Consider the following 16,818-nt stretch of genomic DNA (forward strand, 5'->3'; position numbering starts at 1 on the left):
TAAGTTGGAAGCAATAATTATTGATGATAATATAATTATAAATATAAACATTTAATTTAAAAGTCCTCTCTCTATATTTAAGGTATTCAAAAATATACACAATTTAATATTTCATTACGTTAAAAGTAGAGTCAAAGAAAGTTGTAGAGTCAAGACGTTAAGCACGTGTAATTATTCTAACATAAATATACATTCTTACAAAATCATCATTGGGGTATTTCTTATGTTTTTTTTTTCTAGTTACAAACTAAGTTTGGTTGAGAAACAGCGCTTAGCTTAATATTAAGAGCAGCTTTTATATATTATTAGGCTAAGAACGCCCCACTCTACTTTGACCTCTGAAATCAAAATGTAATATAATAAAAATCTTATTGTATCGACCTTTATAAATTTGAAAATAAAAAATAGTAAAGACTTAGTTACCCTTAACTTAAACTTTAAAAGTTAATTCTCATATCTCAGTAACATAACTAGTAATAAAAACTGCTCGTGAGCAAGCTCAATTAGTTTCACGTTATTTTAACTAGATGGCGCTGAACGCAATTAAATCGCGCTAGCGAAGTGTTCGTCGACCGACATAAATGACTAGAACTATAACCGAAGAATTGCTTGCTACGTCAAGTAGCTACGGTAATCGCTTACTATTTAATTTTTGTAGCGCGTTAATGTAACAAAGCGCCTCCTATTCGAATATTGCCTGCCTTACTATATTGTAATCGTTCTAAAATTCTATAAATACTTAGTAGTACTACCTAAAATTACTAAATACTAACTGTGAACTGGTACAAAATGGCATGGGTCAGGTAATAATATACCGGTGATATTTTCTTAATTTTTTTGGTATAGCATGTAACTATGTACTAGCTTAGCATTACAGGCGTCATAGTGATTGTGATTTAAAATTTTAAAAATACCGATGACAAATGAGTATCTAATACATGTAACAAATTACTAGTTCATCGGTATTGGTATTCTAAATATACTTCTTTTATCTCACCTCATCTTATTGGTACTGCATATGCAAGCAAAAGCTAGGTGAACATAAATTCACATCATATTTTTAAATACACACATACCTCGAAGTAACAGGTGATATTACTTACTACCTTTGACTCTCCCCTCTTCTAAATGTGTCTTACATAAGAAACAGCGACATTACTCTTTTTTTAAACTTGTGATAATAAGACAAATAAATATTTTCTAAAATTCACAGGCGCAGATATAAGTCAGAGGTATGTTTTTTTTTTTAAACTAGTTACAGTAGCAGAACCCTTCGTTTCTATACCTAGTACAATAGCTGACCCGGCAAACGTTGTTTTGCCATACCTACATAATATTATTTTTAAAATAATAAAATCGCTATTAAAAAATAGGAGTTGGTGATAGAATGGTGAACATTTAGGGTTTTATGTATTTTTCAATGCTGAATCATAAACTAAATATGTATAACAGCAAAAAATTAAAAAAATAATAAGAATAATTTTGGGATGGGGCCACACATATAGCTTAGGGGTTTGAAAATGGTTTACGAACGATTCTCAAATCTACCAAATATGCACAAAAATTTTCATAAGAATCTGTCAAGCCGTATCGGAAAACTTTGGCCCTTAAGCCCTAATACTGACATGAGAATTTTACTCGTATGTATTAGATTTACAGCAGTTACCATAAATAATACTCTTGTTTATATTACTATGAAATATGTGAGTTTTTATTACTAAGTTTGCAAGCATTTTATAAAATAATGTGGTTATTGAAGTAATAAATAAAATTTTATACTAAATTTTTCTCTAAAGAGTAAAAATAAAATACAGTATAGATTTATTTAGCTTTAACTTGAACTTTAAAATTTGTTCATTCTGATAATAATATCTCAGTAACATAACCAGTAATAAAAACGGCTTGTGAGCAAGTTCAACTAGTTTCACGTTATTTTAACTAGATGGCGCTGAACCCATTTAAATCGCGCTAGCGAGATATTCGTCGAACGACTTAACAAATCATAAGTATGTTTAAAATTTGGTTGCTACGCCAAGTAGCTACGGTAATCGCTAACTATTACAATTTTTGCAGCGCGTTAATGTAATAAAGCGCCTTAAAATTATAACAAAAGAGAAGAGAATTAATAAAATTGATTAGCAATTAGACTTTAACTTATTCCGTAATAAATCCATAAGTGTTATCAATTTACTTAATGTCAAAGTTGCATTAACTGGTTAGAAAATAAGATTGTAAAGTTATGCCGTACCGGGTGGCAATTATGGCAATAACTAAATACTAGCTGTCTCAGTGGCTGACATTTAAAGATATCAGTGAAAAAATTGAAAAATATTTACATGTGAAAAAAAATCTAAGTCATCAATATCTATAGGCATTTTAAAAACACTGCGTTCGTCTCAATACATCTTATTGCTTGCTTAAGCAAAAGATGATTTTTTTAAAACTAGCATAGCTATAAGTAATAAGTAAGAGGTGGTAACATATAATTTAGTTTTAAAAATACTACGTTTGTCTCACCTTATCTTAACATTTCGCTTACGCACAACTTAGATAGACGTATTGCTTCTCAATACTACAATTGCTTACAGTAACAGGTCTAGGACCTAATATGGCGCCACATACAAAAACACTAAAAAAATAACTAAATTATTACTTTTGTCTAACCTTCTCTTACCGTATCTTCCACTGTACTTTAAAATCACGCCAACTCAATTATTATATAGTATAGTACATATATTCCATCATATAGCGTGAAGATGCGTCGCCATGGCTTGCATAGCTACGCTAACAATCAGGTTTACCTATAAATGTTTCACATTAATAACAATTAGAAAGCAAATAATTAAGACGTAAACATTTCCTTGAACTAGAAATTCATATCAACAAATATAGTAGCAGAGTGTACGTAACTACTATTCTACCGTGGTCCACTAACACAGTTCCAATTGTGACGCTTTGTCCCTAAATGTAGAACCAAATTAATGGTCTTGAATACGCCTACCTATAGCTGCCCGACTGCCGTTTGACCTTTCAGTGTGTTTATGTCGCTTGTGTCCACAAGCTTGTTATTTTAAAAAAGCTATTTATGTAAAGATATAAAAGAGAGGAGGAATTTGGGCGTTTATTTTTATCTTTATAATAAATATTAGTAGGTAAAAACTCAAACAAAAAATTATTGATTGTATTACGCTTAAGTAGTTTTTTAAGCCAGCAAGTTTAATCTTATTGAAAATGCAGTTTTTTTTTTCGTAAAATAGTGGGGAAAGTAAACACTAAACAACAAAAGTTTTTAATTAATATAGAAAGCCTTCTTAAAACTATTTAAAAATAAGATTAATTGTGAAAGGTAACTAAAGAACGTGCTATGATTACGAATTGTTATCTACTTTACGGAAAAAAAGATAAAATATAAAAACTATTATACGAATATTTATTTTATCTGAGACCTTAAAATACACTTTTGAACAGTTTATAAGCTTGTTAGAAATTTATAAATATGACTACATATCTATTTTATTGTTTATTAACTGTATTAAATGAAAAGCTTTTACTAAAACCCGTCTATGAACCCGTGATATTTAAATAATTCACATACTACCTAACTGGTGGTTCAAATTTTGTTCGCATATTAATAGGCCCCTTTGGGTAAATTAAGCCCCTCTCAGTAATTTGCGGTATAATTGGTTTGAACGCGTAATAAAAATTTCGCAGATAATTATACAAATGTACATACAAATTCATACCAGATTTGTTTTCGACGAAAACGTATAAACGAAAAAGCAATTCATTTTACTAATTATCTGATAGCATGACAAGGCTCCACACGGCATGCAGAGATTAAGGGCTTAAGTGATTAATATCGCATAAATATATTTGCCAAATAAACGTGTTCGCGACCATAGTTGTTATGACAATAATTATTTCATGGTGACTCGTTACAAGTTTTTTGGTTTGATACATCGAAACCACACATTATTATTATTGCCATAATAATAGTTTATCATACGATTTTATTTGTTATCGTAACAAAAAATACATCCAATTAGCGCAACTTTATACCCCATGAACCTAAATATCCAGGTTTAGAAATAAAAAAATGGATTATTTTTACTTTTAATATAATATTCATAATACATTCAGGTTTCATTCATTTAAAACATTTTTTCACAGAGTACTCATAGTTTTTCGGAGTTGTAGAACCAAAATAAGTCGATATATTACTAATTTATTATTCAAAAAAATATTTTTGTCATAATTCTTTCTTTTTTATTTAAAAAAATTAAATTGGCTGGATGTGACCTTAGAATTATATTCAATCAATAACTAGAACTAAAATATAAGTGTCTCAATTTCTCAGTAATTACCAATACAGTAAACTACGTCAACAAGGTATAATTTTGCTAAATTGAGTAGACAAACAGTAAACAGTACTTTTATAGTAGTATAAATACTCGTAATACACGTTGCTTGACTACTAGTCCTAAGTGCGTTCCTTCGAGAGAAACATTGCACATAAAACTAGATCTCTTAATCTAGCGCTTTCTATTTTATAACATATAATTTGATTTATTAGGGTGGCGCTTTGTTACATTAGCGCGCTTCAAAAATTTATGGTAAGTAAGGTAACCAAGCTACATATAGTAGCTGATATCTTCGACACGATCCTCTAGTTTCTTATGTTCTTGGACGAACACTTCGTTAGCGCGATTTAAAAGCGTACAGCGCCATCTAGTTGAAAATAAGATAAACTCTCGTTGAATATGCTCGACATATTACAAACGTTAGTGGTAAATAATATTAAGTAAAATATAATGATGTACTTTTTTAGTTAACAAAAATAATTATTTTTGTAGATGATTTAGTTTTAAGGTTATTTTATTTTTATTAGGAACTTATAACTGATGAAGTAAAGTTGAAGTTACGATAATAAATAGAGTACTAACCTATCTTATTAGGCATGAGCTTTGCCTTTTATATTATTTCATTAATTATAATTTAAGTTGTTATTTTATTTATCTTTTTATTAGTTTTGAATGTCCAATGGAATGATATTAATACTTTTTTATCGAAATAAGTATGCTGTTGGCTCTAGCGGCATTCACAGTGTTACCGGTTCGGGGGTCAGGTAAAGAAACCCTGCCAAACAAAAGTGAGCTCTTAAGAAGATACACAAAAGTAGAGGTTCGTCCTAAGCGTATCTCCTAAAGAGGTCGCCCTCGGTTTAGGACGAAGTCGGAAAGGTATTACTCAAATTTTGCTATCCGATTATTAACAGATCATTTGCTCGACATAAAGACCTTATTATTTTTACAGAGTAAATTTATTGTAACAGCTACCTGTATTAAATTTTTAATTTTTCTTTTTTCGATGAAAGTCCAGCTGTTTCATGTGCCGTAAATTATATATTCTTCAACACGCTTACAATGCTTCTGATGCTTTAGGTTACGATATATATTATAGGTTACGGTAATCGCTTAGCATCATGCGAGCCATACGGCTTTGCCTACCTAGTCGGCTACCTAGTTGTATAAAAAAAATTGATTTCAACTATGTTCATGGTCTCATTTTATTACTTATAAATGTAAATTGAAGTCGGTTTTTTATTGTTTAATGACAAACACAAATATTTTATTTTTAAGGTTTAACAACAATTGCTTACAAGTAATATACAATACACATTTCTGTGATTAAAGTGTAATAACTACTTAAAAGAACGTTAAAATAATCAAGAAATAACTATGTTAAGAAGTCAGTGAAGTATAGTTGTATCGCCTTTGCTTTAAAAAAAAAACAGGTTAGAAATTAAGGCGAAAGTGAGTTTCCAAGAGTTATATGTTTAAATTTTCATGTTATCCTCTGAGATGAAGTAAACCACCTTTAGTAAGCACGCTTATCTTGAGGGAAATTCTGGTCACGTATATATCTTCTGTACATTTATACGAATAGTAATTGCCAGAACAAAGACATTTTGTAAATATACATAATTAAAATTACCTGATCTTCAAATTCAGATCTATATTTTAGTTAATGTTATTTTAAAATGTTATTAGTATAAGATATTTGCGTAAATATATGAAACATAGTGAATTAGAGATTATTGTAGGTACCACTTTCAAAATTTCAATGTCAACATCCTTCGTGTTGTCCATTCTACGTGCATTTACGAAATCATCTGTGCACAATTGAAAGCCATTAATCAAAGTGAATCAATGAAATAAATTTCAAGGTATTATAACTGCAAATATAATACTTAGCAAAACCGATTATAAAACGGCCACTGTGGACTCTTCACATGCTGAACTGATCAAATAAAGATTCAAAAGGGTTTAAATGAATCTAGTTGTATTATTTTCTCATGTTTACGCGAATTTCACATAACGAAAAAATTCCTCGGATTTTATCGTGGTTTATTAGGTTTTTTAGATGCCAGACGTTTCGAATACTTTACAGCAACATGGACACAAAAGTGCTTTGAAAAAGTTGTTGCATTATCTATTAATCTATTTGATTTTTATTAGTACATTTTAAATTTGAATTTATTAGTAAATTTCTTGTGCGAAACGTAAATATTTCTTCGAACTAGAAATTTGCAACAACAAAATAAAGTTAAACAAATACACATTAAGTTACTGTACTATTCTACCCTGTTCCACTAACACAATTCTAATTGTGACGCTTTGTTCCCAAATGCAGAACCTAATTAATGGTGCTGGATAGGAATAGCTGGCCAACAGCCGTTTGACCTTTTTAGTGTTTTTATGTACATAAATACATACAATACCTTTTATTCCTTTTATATATTATTTTAAAAAAGCTATTTTTGTGTGGGTAGAAAGAATGGAAGAAGCCTTTTATTTGTTTAAAATAAACAATTACGTAGGTCAAAAGTTGTTTTTTTTTTAATTATGATATTTTATAAAACAACGTAAATTTATCTGTTTTAAGAGTAGGTACTTATTAAATTACAAAAAAAGTAATTATGATTAATTTACGAGTCTAAAAATAAAATTATATCTTAATCATTTTAGTATTTTTTTAAAAATTTGTCATTGGAGTCATATTTACACACAAAATTACAACATCAAGATTTACAAACATTTTCGAGATGTTTTGAAGATGAATGAATGACTTATTCTACCAAAGTTATTAATAAGCTATTATTTCGATTAAAAAGAAAATCCACATATACAAAATATTTAATTCTCAACGGAAATTTAATCAGTTAAGAAAGATACATACATACATAGTTTTATTGTACTTTATTAAATATATTGTTCAAAATAAAAAAATTCAATAATTTTCTTGATCGATAAGACCAGATAGCCATTAGAGTGTAATCATTTATGTGCTATGTGCTACATTTGAATACGAGCTAGAATAAATTTCTTATGGAGTATTAAAATTATTTCGATTCATAATGAATCACAATAATTAGAGGATCTTTGTGGGTCTCCCCACCGTGCCTCGAAGAGTACGTTAAGCCGTTGATCCCGATTGTTATCGTGTACACCTGATAGCGATCGTTACTCATAGTAGGGAATATATCCGCCGACCCGCATTGGAGCGGCGTTGTAGATTAAGCTTTGATCCTTCTCCTACATGGGAAAAGAGGCTTATGCCCAGTAGTGGGATTTTACAGGCGGAAGCGTAGATATAAATAGTAAAACATACCTATATAAATTAATGTATTACATCAAGATCCTGCAGTAATAATAGTGATTGCTAGCAAACACAATTATTACTGCGGGATCTTGGTGTATACATTAGGCTAGTCGAAATTGTTCTTCTAACTTTCATTTTTTAAATATAAGACATAAACAATAACATTAAAGTAACTATCTGAATTTCTTTTCTAACTTTATGTTTTACTATTTATACGTGAATTTGTTATAATTTTTTTTTTCCATATCAGCTTGCTACCTAAAGACAAGTTATTTGGTACCTTACCTCAGGAATATGCATATGTATGATAACAATCTTAAATATACTGATTTACTTATCTATTTACAAATCGACAACCCAATGGAAACTTTATTGTTATTAAATTACATACCAATATTATGCTATTTAACTAAATTTCAATGTAACGTAATTAAATTGGGGTCTATTATCAATTACTAGTAAATATATATTTAATTATCATTATCGCGAGCTTACTATTCACGCCTCTATAAATTAACTCTACGAAGAAGCCGTAGGAATTACTTAATATAGCAATAAGTAAAACTTGTTCTAATAACACATATTATGTACTTAAAGAGAGCGTCTAGATGATATTGTTTGTGCTCGAAATCTAGGTCACTACAGCTCATAATGGAAAATACAAACGTACCCATTACAACATATTATAATTAGTCAACATATTAAATAGTCAGTGAGACAGGGACGATGATAAATTTTTAATATATTTGTTGTATAGTTTTGTAAAGGATTTTTTTTTTTTCGATAATATACCCGTATGGAAAAGAGTATTACGAAAATCGCTGTTCTTTATTTATTATTACAATGAATGTTACTGACCTCGTAGGCGGCCCATTGTTAGGCAAAGACATGAATAACATTCGGTGTTTATGATAACAACCGGTATCAACAGTATTACGCGTTAAGAGGTAGGGTGGGGAGATTCACAAGGACACACAGATAAATATTTATACAAATACAAAAATAATCTTCTTCGAAGCGAACCATGATTATAAAATTAAGTATTGAAAACCGACTGACTGCCAGTCAGAGTTGCACTGGAATTCATAATATCACACTCGGTTTTTTACTGCTTACTTTTTCTACTACGATAATAGTTTACAGTTTTTGTTAGTAAAAGTTCATCTAAATCACTTGCCAAATCTAATGAAGCTTTAAAGAATGATAATTCTATTTGTTAAACGGATACAAGTCAAGATATATTGAGTCAGGATTTGGCGATCACATGCGAACATAATTGTGTTTGCAGACAAACGAAATAAAACCGAATTCAATTACATCGACAAGTAATCAACAAATAATCGACAAGTAATCGACAAGATCGACGAAAAAATAGTCAAGTAACTACGCGTTATCAAAGATTACTCAAAAAGTAGTTATCATATCCCAATAAAATTTAAATGTGACCACATGATAAACATCAGCTTTTGATTAAATTAAAAATTATCATAATCGGTACACCCAGTAAAAAGTTATGCGGATTTTCGAGAGTTTCTCTCGATTTCTCTGAGATCCCATCATCAAATCCTGGTTTCCTTATCATGGTACAAAACTAGGGAGATAAAGGAGATATCCTTTCCAACAAAAAAAGAATTATCAAAATCGGTACATCCAGTAAAAATTTATGTGGTATAATATAACGTAGGTCGACGAAAAAATAGTCAAGTAAATACGCATAATCAAAGATTACTCCAAAAGTCAGATCTCGATGAAATTTAAATGTCCACATGATAAACATCGGCTTTCGATTAAATTAAAAATCACTAAAATCGGTACACCCAGTAAAAAGTTATGCAGATTTTTGAGAGTTTCCTTCGATTTCTCTGGGATTCCATCATCAGAACCTGGTTTCCTTATCATGGTACCAAACTAGGGATATCTCCTTTCCAACAAAAAAAGAATTATCAAAATTGGTTCATAAACGACGAAGTTATCCCCGAACATACATAAAATATATATATATATATACGGTCGAATGGAGTAACCTCCTCCTTTTTTTGAAGTCGGTTTAAAATATCAAAGAAAAATAGGATTTAATATTCAGTAAAACAAATTAAATAAAAATCGTACAACGTCAAACCGGGTTATTTATACAGCAGTACTGAAAATGCTAATTTGCAGCCTCGTCTTATTCATAGCGGACTCAAAACGTGTTTACACTGAAGAACAAAGTAGCAATTAATTAGTTAATTAAATGCAGGGCGAAGTTGATCAAGTAAGTCGAGGTCAATTTAGGCGGCCGACACCAAGCTTACAAATTACGCCCATTTATTACGGAGTAAGTTTCTCTATCAGCAATTTGCCAAAACTATTATGCGGATAATAGGTCGAGTTTATTGTAAATAATATCGACCCTTTGAATAAGTTACTATAAGGAAATCAGAAACTCACAACTTTAGTTTTCGAAGCATTGATTACTATTTCAACGTATATATGAGTTTCCTAAATGACTACTGTAGCTACTAAATTGTTATACCTATACCATACATATGATATTTTCAAAATATTTGTATTGAATGACAATCTTCTACTGGTGTATCTACGAATTCATATTGTAGCAGTGGCATAAGATATTCATACACCTTCTGTATAAAACCTTTTTCTATACAGAAGATAGAAAATAGAGAATTAAATGTAAAACCTCCTTTTTTTTCACTCACTTTTTTATAACATTTATTATCTGTATATAAAGCATCAATTTTTTTTTCAATGTAGTTGTTTTTCGTTTCGATTTCGATTACTCGTAGTATGAACTAGTGATGATTGATTTGATGAAGGATTTGATGTTTACTCTTGCAGCTAAGCTTTTTATTTTGAACCGATTTTCATACAGTCAAATTTTTCGTTGTTTCGATGATAAGCGATCAATTAACGCCCAATATTTATATCTAAAAAAGTTCGTGTTGCTAACTTAGCCTCCAATTTACATGCATGTCGTGTTAGAAATTGAACGTTTTGAAGCAAAACGACTGTTTCTTTGAATATAGAACTTGCCTCAAACAGAATGACAATAGTGCTGTGACAATTTTTACTTTAGGGGCCATACCTCGCTTCGTAAACATTGTACAGTCTATGTGATTTAATGTAGCACCATTCTTTCCTTCTCAAAAACATTCATCAAAATGAATTAAACTATTGTGGATTCGGAAAATTTCAACAATAACTACTACTCTTTCTATTACAACTCTCCTATTACCGAGGTAAGTTGTGACAAGTTGCAAAGTAAGTTGTTACAGCACTATATTAAGATTATGTTATTTATAAAAAATACTATGACACATTTTATTCAGGTAGGGCATAACAGGATAGATCCAGCTCAAAATCTGGAGCAGCCCTACTGGGGAAGTACCTCTACTTTACGGAAGCTCACAGCGAAATACACTGCTCTCAAATTGTGTTGTGTACCTGTGGTAAGGTGGCTAGAGCTCCTTGAGCCCTCTCAGGTGTAGGAACGGCTTTGCGCTTGCGATGCTTCTGGTATTGCAGGTGTCTAGGCGACAGTAACCGTCTCGTAATACGCGTTATCAAAGATTACTTAAAAATAACCTAGTTATCAGATCTCGATCAAAAAATAGCCAGACGAACAGATGCGAAATCAAATTAGTTGTTATATAATATGTGATTATTACTTGTTATTAGAGTATTATGTATTGTTTTGTTGGTACCTGTGCTAAAAGTTGATTAAAGTACATTATTGTAAAAGAAACTATGTTTAATCTTAATATATATAAATCTCGTGTCACAATGTTTGTCCTCAATGGACTCCTAAACTACTTAACCGATTTTAGTCAAATTTGCACACCGTGTGCAGTTTGATCCAACTTAAAAGATAGACTATATTTTATTTTGATATATTATGTTATTATTATATTTCAGAAAAAAACAAGGTGATACGAAGTTCGCCAGGTCAGCTAGTTTATTTATAAGATTTTAAATGACTTCCAAAATGTGAAGAGCTTCTCAATTCGATTGTATTTTTATTTATGTATGTTACCTCAGAACTTGCTACTGGGTCGACCGATTACGATAAAAAAAAATTAATCCAAAAGTGGTGCATGTCATCACTGATCCCATTTAAATTAATTAAGATAAATTAATTGAGATTTGATAAGTACCTTTCGAGATATATGCGTATGTAATTTACTATTTTTTCGTCGACCTACTTTGTATTATACCGCATAACTTTCCACTTACCGACTTTGATGATTCTTGTTTCAGTCGAAAGCCGATGCTTGTCATATGGTCTTATTTAAATTTGATTAAGATATGGGGGTTTTTGAGTAATCTTTGATAACTCATATTTGAGTATGTTTTTGTGTTGTAATACTTTTCGATGTAAATGAAATGTTTTTTTTTTCGTTTGCGAGCAAACACAGTTATCATATTTTTTTGAATGCTGATGTCGTAATTTCGTAACCGCTTCTCGTATGGTGACGGTGACTACCGAATCAAGAAATGCAACTCTAAAGCAAAAAAAAATTAGCGTTCTTGCCATCACGCTAACTATTGTAAATAGGGATAAATAGTATTTGTCACAACTCTCCTCTGTCACAACCCTCCCAGGTCTCTACTACGTAGTACTTACGTGTAAATAAATATCTAAATAATACTTTTGTTATAATGGATAATAAGATTCCATTCCACTAGCGTATGTCTCAATAATGTACTCTTGTTACTGAAATTGGATTCACCATTGTTCAAATCAGATTGTCTCCACGATCGTATTTATCTTGTACTATGAGATGATATCGAATCTAATCAAGTTACGGGATTAATCATTTGTAAAGGTTTTGGGAACGTTAAACCGCAAAGGAGGTGTGAATATATTGAGCTGTTAGGACTACGAGTGTTAATAGATGTCGCTTATGGGTTACCGTATTTCATCTATTCAGATAAAGAAATAAATGTTTATGAAAAGAAGTTGTTTTTGTGAAATGTATTATTTTCTTAAGGAATATTAATTTATTTGGGTTGCAATGAATATGTTAAATGATATGATAGTTACTAGATAGATCTCCGGTCAAGATGTATATTATCTTAAAGAACTAAATATTTTTCATTGTATAGGCGTTTATTGTTTTGGGTGGGTTCCTGGACTCTTATATGACTATTAAGAAGTGATTATAATTATTTTCATTGTCATAAAAAGGAATTATATAACTTATATTTTATGATCATAAGTGATTATTCATTATTATTTTAAATTCTAAAGCGAATCTATCACTTGTAGGAATCCATTCCTCATATCACCGTGAGTCTGTCAACTTGAAACTTAAAATGTTTCCATAAAGGTGTCTGCCCACTATCCCGTAGCATACCATGACCGTGCTAGGAACGTATCCGGCACGGAAAGCAATCCGGTACGCTCTATTTCGCCCACTGAAGCGGGCCGACAGCGTTCTGAACCCGTATGAAACCCGTGTTTAATCTGTATGATGCCCGTATGTGACACGGCAGAAATACTTTCAATACACTCGTAAAGCATCGGTTCATTCTCGTACAAATATCAGTGTTGCGTAGACGCGTTAATGTGGTGAAATATTGACATAGTTATGACTTTAAGGAAACTAACGATTGAACAACTGACATTATGGCATATTTACGTACACATTCTATTAGTTTTTCGTCCTCCATTTTTACACATCTATACGCATTCACGCCTCTCGTTGAACTGATGAACGGACTGACAACGGAGCAACACTGCTACAACGCATTTAAAACGGGTTTGTAACGGTCATACTCCCCGCTCAGTCACCGTTTAGCCGCCTGCGCGCAGCGGTCTGGCAACGTCGCGTGCCATGTACGTAGCGTGTCCGCACCGGCAAAATATTCCCTCCGACGAATAGTTGACGGGCCGTGCATAGCACGCTACGGTGTCGGCTGGTGACGGAACGGTCTAGTGGGCATAGTCTCATACTTCTCAATACAAAGAATAGTTTTTTGTCTGAAACGGTCCTAGTACGGTCATGGTATGCTACGGGATAGTGGGCAGACACCTTAATACCTACTATTACTTATTATGTCTACTTATTTTATATACTAGTACCTAATATGGATTATATAACTTAATATAATTACTTATAGAACAATGTAGAAAAATGAAAAGATGCATTTAACGATAGTACCTATATGTAAAAGTTTATGTTATTTGTTTTTACTGTCGGATACTCCAGAATCCTTGAAATATAAACTGCTGTTCAGAATCAAATTGAACAAAGTTTAACACTAAAACTGAAATGAGACTGAAAGAGATAATAAAATAAGGTATTGTCTAGACTCTAGGGGACACCGAGCAGCCGGCTATTTCTCGATGCACTTTAGCGCTGATTGGACGGTCTCTGAGATAGTCGCTGCAGAAAAGTGTTAGACAATTCTAGTAAAGTTTGTTATTTAGAGTTAAACTTTGATTGAACTGAGCGTAAAAACTATATTTCTAATAGTTACTAGATAGATACGATTTATGGTATGTAATAAATATTAGTGTGCTTTATAGGGTTGTTTTTTTTTTTCATGAACTTCTTTGGCACATTAAAATAACAGAAACATGTTATTAGGCTTAACTTTAAGTCTTTTAATTAAAAAGTGATCATTTTCCAAAAACATATGATGTTGGTGTTTCATTCTTAGCAACTTCCATTTCCTTACGAAATTAAACCATATTGTTTGTTGTATGAAAAGTTAGAACAGATTGTGTAAGTCTTCTTTACTTCAAAAAAGGAGGAGGTTACTCAATTTGACCGTATATATATATATATATATATATATGTATGTTCGGGGATAACTTCGTCGTTTATGAACCGATTTTGACAATTCTTTATTTGTTGGAAAGGTGATATCCCAAGGGTTGTAAGGGTTGTTGTAAGGAAAACAGGATCTGAAGATGGAATCCCAGAGAAATCGAGGGGAACCCTCGATAATCGTAGTGACGACTAGTGCGTTTGTTAATTTTTTTCATCTACTTACGTTTTATTATTTGTCGATGTAATTAAAATCGGTTTTTTTTCGGTTGCGAGCAAACACAATTATTTACTTTGAGGTTTTGATAGTATTTCTATCCAACAGTTCATATCAATCAGCTTAGTTCATATACAAAACACATAGAACATCAGAACATGTGTGCGTTCAAATTTGATTATGCCTTCCGCCAACTATTGCAAAAAATACCTCGTGTTTAATTTAATCATTCTTGTTTTATTTTGTTTCATTTTTGTAGAATTTATTTTATTTAATCCTGATCGAATTTCACTATCGTGTTTTTACACGTTTTTTTGTCTAAAGTAATTGAAAATAAAAAATTGGTTGTCTAAAAAGTTGGTTTACGAACGATAGTTTAACGTGACAACGTCATAACAAAACATCTCCTCGGACGTATAGGCCAAAAAGTGTTAGTGTTGCGCAAGCCGCATCTATCTATACACTAAGCGAAACGGGATAACACACGCATGTTGTCACGTCAAAATTCAAAACTGTAACTTTTCAGTATGTATTTATACTTTGCTGTTTTACAAGTGTCACAATATGGCGGATTTTAAAGTAAGATCGGCAACCAACTTCACATGTTAACTTCACACCGACGAATACCTAAGGAACGACTCAACGATACGTGTTGTTGTTGTATTGCTATCAGAAAATATTAGGCGCTCCTTAACACACATCGAACGTGTTCGACTGAAATAAACAAACGAGCTTGTAGGGTTTGAATTGTTGCTTAAACTAAATTAAGTATATAAATTTTTTTAATTAAATTAATATCTGATCCAAAGGAAAGCCTTCCTCTGAACTTCGGGGAACATGATAAAATTTACCAGTTGACGTAAGTTCTGTAAACTTTGTTTCATCAAGGGGCGGTGCTGAGCTCATACAGATTGTAGCCACTATGTTCTTAATTTAAAAAGATAGTCAATATATATTCAGCCTTATATATATTATTATATATTATTATTAAGCCTTTATTGCCAACACTATATACATGATTTATCATTTCATAGTTAAAATTAGACATGCAAATTAGAATTTATAGCTTTAAAAGTAGAATATAAAAGTTCATTATTAACATTATTGAATAGTAATTCATTACTATTAATTATTTATACTCAAATCAATATATATGTAATTTTAATTGATATTATATTATTAGGTTAATATGTCATTGTTGTCGGGCGACGCGTCGGCGTTGTCTTTGCGACACGAAGACCTCCTCCAGCTTTCTCCATGGATGGATATTATTATATATATTAAGCCTTAATTGGATGCTAAAAGTTTTCACAATAAATAACCTAGAATAATAACACAAAATATTTTACTCTGATTAATATAGCTTGCTCATTAGCTTTAGATATTTTGAGAGTTGTACACCTGTTAAAATACGTTGATTGTGTTTTAACATAACACGTGATCTCATTAGTGTAACGTAATTACTATTCAAAGAGCCTACACATGAGCCTGAATGTCGGTGTGTTCATACTCGTTGATTGTGAACAATTGAGTTAACCTCGCTCTGTACCTCTAGAGACATAAATTAGTACGTGTCTGATTGTGTATTCATAGAATCATAGAATCGTTTAAAATAAAGCAGCTAAAGATGTCTAAATATAAAATAAAAATACATACATGTATTGCGTCAAAATTAAAAATATACAACCAGCTTTGATAAATATGTGGTGTGTGGCTACGGCACTAAAGAATTTAGCCACCCCCTCTCTTCCCGTGGGTGTCGTAACAGGCGACTAAGGGATAACAAGGTCCCACAACCACCTTGGAACTTAAGAAGCCGACCGATGGCGGGATAACTATCCAACTGCTGGCTTTGAAATACACAGGCCGAAGACTGGCAGCAGCGTCTTTGGTGCGACAAAGCCAGTCCTGCGGTCACCAACCCGCCTGCCCAGCGTGGTGACTATGGGCAAAACACATGAGTTCACGTTATTTTTGGCCTAAACTTGTGGAGGCCTATGTCCAGCAGTGGACTGTATAGGCTGTAATGATGATGATAAATATATTTGTAGAAAAGGGCGTTACGAGTCTCCCCAAGTTAGCTAGAAATGAATAAAAGAAGGAAACGATGCTAACCCTAAGTCAAATAAATTTTTTATTCATAATGAGTTGTGACATTTGCCA

At 31.7% G+C, this 16,818-nt stretch overlaps 1 long non-coding RNA gene across 1 annotated transcript; it reads right to left on the reverse strand.

The window, feature by feature from the left end:
- Positions 1 to 8,092: 8,092 nt before the first annotated feature.
- LOC123657537 lies at positions 8,093 to 13,375 on the reverse strand. Its single transcript, XR_006743718.1, has 4 exons — positions 13,305 to 13,375; positions 12,119 to 12,120; positions 10,223 to 10,231; positions 8,093 to 8,104 (listed from the first exon to the last, which is right to left on the reverse strand). It is a non-coding gene; the product is annotated as an uncharacterized LOC123657537 (long non-coding RNA).
- Between the last annotated feature and the right edge of the window lie 3,443 nt (positions 13,376 to 16,818).

Source organism: Melitaea cinxia, chromosome 11, assembly GCF_905220565.1.
Source record: "Melitaea cinxia chromosome 11, ilMelCinx1.1, whole genome shotgun sequence".
NCBI lineage: Eukaryota > Metazoa > Arthropoda > Insecta > Lepidoptera > Nymphalidae > Melitaea > Melitaea cinxia.